We start from the raw sequence: 6,294 nt of genomic DNA, 5'->3' as shown, positions 1-6,294 counted from the left end.
CAGAGACCGAGCTCTCACCTGAAAGAATGCTTCACATGGAGTGTGAAAAAGATTACAACAGAAGTTTGTTTGCTCTCTACACCCATTTTGTCTTCTTAGCATGCGTGTGTCTGTAAACTTGGCCTTCAGTCATCACATGCCCTTCAGTCATTTTGCACACTTGACAGCCAGATTCAAGTTCTGCAGCTTTTCTGTCCTACAGTGGCTTGCAAAAGTATTCGGCCCCCTTGAACTTTTCCACATTTTGTCACATTACAGCCACAAACATAAATCAATGTTATTGGAACTCCATATGAAAGACCAATACAAAGTGATGTACACATGAGAAGTGGAACGAAAATCATGTTTTATTTCAGTCTGTTTTATAGAATAGAATAGAATAGAATTCAACTTTATTGTCATTGCACATGCACAGGTACAGGGCAACGAAATGCAGTTTGCATCCATCCAGAATACAGGACAACAAGAAAACAGAGGAAATGTGTTTGCTGCATCAATAACAAGAAAAAAACTGAAAATAAAAAAGTACATCATTTTTATGGCTGCAATCACCAGTTACTTGGTGGGTGGAAGCATCAAAGGATGACGTCTGTTTTTAAGAGTGGCAAATCGGTCAATCACTCTGTTGTGTCTCAGATGCTGAAGCGTGTCTTTTTCAGTAGACATGACTGCAAGACTGTGAAGTCTTTTCTGACCCATTGTTTGACGCAGCCAGGAGTGCAGCCAACACAGTGCAGCCAACACAGTGCACTAAAGGATCTTTCGCACGAGCAGCTGCTGACAGGCACTGTTAGGGCAACTTGGATGGTTGCCTTCAGAGAGGGAAACATGTCTGAATCAAGGAGGTTGTACACAGACAACATATTTTTGGGTGGACATCCAGCCTGTATTTTCTGGGTCAGAAAGTTTCTAGCCACCAGAACCTCCTCTTTTTTCAGGTCAAGTCTGTAGTGCTTTGCAAGTTCATTCAAGTGAGGTTCACTCAAGAAGTTCTCAGATTTAGGACTCCATGCCTGGATGCCTTTTAGCAGCCCTGCATCTACACTGCAAAATCTTTGATCAAGCTCGCCAACCATCCGATCCACACAAGGGAAAAGTAACTCTCTTTTCAATGTGTCTGAGTTGTTCAATTCAGTGCGTGAACCCACAGTTGCCTCCAGGACAAAATCCTCCATTTTCCTCTGTTTGTGCCTTGTCTTGGCACCTGGTTCAGAGATACTGTGGGTGTTGCACAGGGCCTTGGTTTTCTCATACAGCTCTGTAGCAAATGCATCTGAGTGTTTGCCCTTAAGTGTGTCACACACAGCTTGTTTGCAGATAAAAGCTTCTGCCAGGTCTAAAGTCTCTTTCTGCAGGAATTGGTGGAGTCCTTCGGTTACAGACAGAATCAACTGAAACATCAGTAGTGCATAGACTGCTGAGAACTTGTAGAGCTTTGCTCTGAGACCAACAGCTATGGGTGCAGATGGGCACTCCAAAATGGCAGGCAATGTCTCAAGAACTGCACTGATTGATCACAACTGACATGCCCAGCGAGTGTTTGAAAGTTGCACAAGCTCAGTTTTTGTCAATCCAAGCTTTGCCTGAGTCTCCATGAACTTATGATGATTGACTAGGGAGGTGCTGAAGAAAGAATACACACACTCCAACAAGCTGAAAAGTTCCACAGCCTCTGGGACAGCCTTGCAAGTATTGCACAAAAGCAGGTTGAGTTGATGAGCATAACAATGCACATAGCTAGCCTCAGGATGGAGCCTTCTAAAATGTGCTTGTACACCTCCAGTGGAGCCACTCATAACGGCTGCACCATCATATGTTTGTGCTACACACTTAAGCTCTGCAAGACCATTGTTTTGGATCTGCTGCTGAATCTCATTTGCAATGGACTGGGCATCAAATGATTTTATCTCTGCTAGTGCAAGGAAACGCTCCTTAACTGCCCCTCTGACACGTACCTGACACAAACAGCTAACTGTTCTGCCTTTTCATCCCTTGCCTCATCTGCCATGATGGCATAGACTTTAGACTTTGTCATTTCAGATACAATGACACTACTAACTTCCTGGGCACAACAGTCAATCATGTCATTCTGGGATGTTGGCAAGATATAGGCAAGGCAAGGCAAGGCAAGTTTATTTGTATAGCACAATTCAACAACAAGGTGATTCAAAGTGCTTTACAGAGACATTAGAAACAAGAACAAATAAAAAGCATGATTTAAAATTTATTAAAACAAGCAAATAAACTAACTAACTAATTAACAAACAAACAAACAAACAAACAACAGTATATAAAATCAAAACAGATAAAATCAGTAGTTAAATGTAAGTTTTGAAATTTAAGCTTAAAGTGTGGATTTGGTGCTTTATTCAAATGCAGCTGAGAACAGGTGAGTCTTCAACCTGGATTTAAATAAACTGAGTGTTTCAGCTGATCTGAGGCTTTCTGGGAGTTTGTTCCAGATATAAGGAGCATAAAAGCTGAATGCAGCTTCTCCGTGTCTGGTTCTGACTCTGGGAACTGATAAAAGACCGGATCCAGATGACCTGAGGGATCTGGATGGTTCATACTGGGTCAGGAGGTCATTGATGTATTTTGGTCCTAAACCATTCAGAGCTTACTGTGCATTTGATGGGGGGATTATGTTTTTGAAGAAAAGGATCAAACTGCTTCAAAAGCTCTATGCATGCAAGAAAATTCCCTCTGTTTGGGCTGTCTTCACCTTCATCATGGCCATGATAAGGGAGTCCCTGTCTCCCTAACATAGAGGTGACTGCAACAATTCGTCTGAGATACTCTCTTCTTTCGACTATCTCACTCACATTTGCAGTTGCTATCATCTGTGCAACGTTTCCCTGTTTGCTACTTCCCTGCTAGCCGATCCATGTAACAACACTGTCCTTATGTGCTTGAGCCATCTCATGCTTGCCAAAGATGACTAAAGCTTTCTTCCAGTTCCTGCAACCGCTACTGACCAAACTATCATGTTTGATGTTTTTGCCAAACACTCTACATGGGAAGCAGAAAGCTGCATTCTGGTTGACTGAATATTCTAACCAGTTGTGCTTTTCAAACCAGCTGTGGTTAAATGCTCACTTCTGTGTACCAAAAGTATCATGTGGACAGCTCTTCAGCTTTACCTGTCTGGGCCCTGTGTCTTTGTCACCTAAATCAAACCCTGTAGTAGAATGAGTTGCTGCAGCTGCTTCATCATTTTCCCTCTCTTGGCCTGTTTGCTCTCCTCTCTGTGTAATAACTTGATCTTCCTCTGCTTCTCAATCCATTTGCTGCATCTCCTCTGTCTCTCCTTGCTCTCTCTGACTTGAACTTGCCTGTTGACCTTTTTCTCCCTCAGCCTCTCATTCTGCCTCACCCTTCAAGATACATTAAAACATTAAATTTATATTACTGAAATGTAATGTAAATTGCTAATATCATGACTTCTGCTCACATGCCACAGTAATTTGTTGCTCCCAAAAATAGATCCCTCAAAAATATGTGTTGCACCGTGACTGAAATGTTTCATATTTCATATCCATATTGAGTTCCATAAAATTCTAATCAGACTATCTGCATCACAAATGACTCCATCCTGTGAAATCTTTGACTCACCTCTCCAGTAGCGGTCTCTCCCCTCTCACTCTCTGTGCTCCTCTGCCCTGACTCCTACAGGTTAATGGAGGAGTGATTATTATTATTTCCACTGATGATAACCTGAATGAGCTCAGCTCGATTTTTCAGAACTAAAACGAGTGACAGAAATTAACATTATGCTAACAATTTAACTTAGTGCACTAGCCAGGTTTTTATTTATCAAAATGGGAAGCACCTGGTTCATTATTTACATGGGACTCTCTGCTGTTAGCTGGAGCTAACTAATTGTTACTACCAGCCAGTGATGAAGACTTACTTTCTTGAAAAACCTGCGTATATCCATGTTTTCTTGCTGTTTGCAGCATGTACGCTAGTGTGTCCGCAGCGGAGTGTAAAGTAGCAGTGAAAACGAGGACTGGATTTTCAGTAATGTGGATGTCCCCTGTGAACAACTGGAACGGATTGGATAACGAAGCACTGACACTACCTTAACAGTGTAAAGTGAAAGGGACCAACCGAGTTATGATCATATTTATGTGAAAGCGACAGGTTTATATTATTATTTATTTAAACTCATATTCCTGCATCTTTATATTGAATTTGTCTGCAAGTTCTGTAAAAAAAAAAAAAAAAAACAGAAAAAAAAACAAAACACCAAATTATTTAGGGGGGCTTAAGAATAGTTTAGGGAGGCTTCAGCACCCCTAAAATAGGCCTAACGACGCCACTGCGCTGATATAAGTCACAGTGGGGAAAACTGTCTGTTGTAATACAATTCACCCTAAATGTTTTTATGGGTGTTTATCTGTTCTACCAGGACTGGCCCAATTGCAGGCCTGAAGGGTTTTAGATGTGTCCTTGACAGTGTTGGGTAAGTTACTTTAAATTAGTAAGTTACATTACTAGTTACTTCTATCAAAAGTAACTCAGTTACTTCTCGTTACTTTCAAAGTAACTAGTTACTAGGGAAAGTAACTATGGTTTTACTCAGAATTCTCTTGTTAATGTGTGCTTCCATAACTTTGCCAGTCTTCTAGCTTGCTTACTTGCCACAAGTGCACTGTGCCACCTACCAATAGAAAGGAAAAAATAATGTGCATATTTCCACGAGAGAAATCCCACGCCTGGACTGTCGTTGACCGCTGCCATGATTCTAGCCTACGTCACAGCGTCATGTGCGCTTTTTACATCCAACACAAAAACTGCAGTCGTGGTGCTTTCGATTGTACTCAGAACTCGGAAATTCTGCCTTCCGAATAGGAAGATGTAGGTAACACCAGACTGCAGATGAGCTGCATACAGGGCTGGACTGGGACAAAAAAATTGTCATTTTGACTAGAGACCGCCCCAACATTATGGGAAAAATCATGAAGCCTTTGAATGAAAATAAACACTGTTGTGACAGTGATGTACACTGTTCTGATGGTATAAATGCATCAATCTATCAATCGTTTGTTGTAAGATTCAGATAATTATTTTTAAAAAGCTAGATATTTTAAATGAGAATAAGAAAGAAAAGTATTCCTTAATGCCCCCCTTTCCCTGTTAATGCCCTACCTGCCCCCCTGGCAACACTTTGCTAGACCCGCCCCTGCACAGTTACCAGCTGTCAGCTACACCGAAAAGGATCCTGGTGTTATTTGTCTCTCAGAAACAGTTTATAACTTCCCTTCAGCTCATTCATGTCACCTAAAAGGTGAACCTGTTTGTCCATCACCTGTTCAGCTCTGATGATTCAGTAAGGACATCTCCTGGTTTCATCTTCATGTTTCCCTCTCACCACATATCCAAACCGACATCATGACCAGCAGCATTTACAGCTGTGGCTCCAGCAAACATCAGCTGATACTAGAAATTAATATTAAATAAATTCTAACAACAGCTGACCAAGCTTAAACTTGCTGCTGTTGTTTACCGCGACCTCCGCTGGTTTCTTCTTTCTGGCGCAAAGTGGGCGATAAACAAGCAAGAGAGAAAAGCCGATCAGCTGATCATTGATCAGTTTCATGATTGAAGTAGAAACGGGAGAGGGAGGGGGAGAGAATGAGAGAAGAAGAGGCAGCTGTGCAGCAAAGACACAGAATAACTCCAGCTTTGTGTCTTTTTCATTGTAGCTGAAGTCCGGGACAAACTGTTCCTTTTCACCTCAATACGAAACGTGTAATATTTTCTCTGAATACCAGACGATTCCGTTTTTTAGGGGACGGTTGGCAACTCTAATAATTAACCTTTTGAATAAAATAAAGTTCAACATCAACATCATAGCATCCACCCAACTGTATAGAAACTCCGTCATGCTAGCTAGTACCCAGTACAAAAAATTCAGCATAAGGAAAATAAACTCCACCTAAACTTGGTTTATATCTGACCCAGATAGACTGCAGGTCATAACTTCTTACCTGAAGTTCAGTTCACCTGACACTCGGACCGGCGGCCGCTTCGGGTCTCTCCTCCTGCCTCCCCTTTCCCTCATCCATCTGCTGGCCTCCACCACTTGCTAATGTTACTGAATCTGTGGAAGCTCCGTGATAGCCACCACACGAAGTAACGAATAACGACCCTATCTAAACCCCAGTAACAATTAACACGTTCCTGATTTTGGCATAATAACTAGTTACCGTGCTCATTACCACAATAATAACGTAGTTACTGTAACGCGTTACTTAATAACGCGTTAGTCCCAACACTGGTCCTTGATCT

General features: G+C 41.8%; 1 pseudogene; it reads right to left on the bottom strand.

Annotated features, from left to right (window-relative positions):
- Positions 1–555: 555 nt before the first annotated feature.
- On the bottom strand, positions 556–2,918 carry LOC146547680 (zinc finger MYM-type protein 1-like; annotated as a pseudogene).
- Positions 2,919–6,294: the final 3,376 nt, after the last annotated feature.

This window comes from Mchenga conophoros, linkage group LG23 (assembly GCF_057382185.1).
Source record: "Mchenga conophoros isolate Kocher_MC1m ecotype Shallow Benthic linkage group LG23, M_conophoros_male_GT1.1, whole genome shotgun sequence".
Classification (NCBI taxonomy): Eukaryota; Metazoa; Chordata; class Actinopteri; order Cichliformes; family Cichlidae; genus Mchenga; species Mchenga conophoros.
Note: the sequence above shows the minus strand (reverse complement) of the source record. Positions and strands in the feature narration are given on the sequence as shown.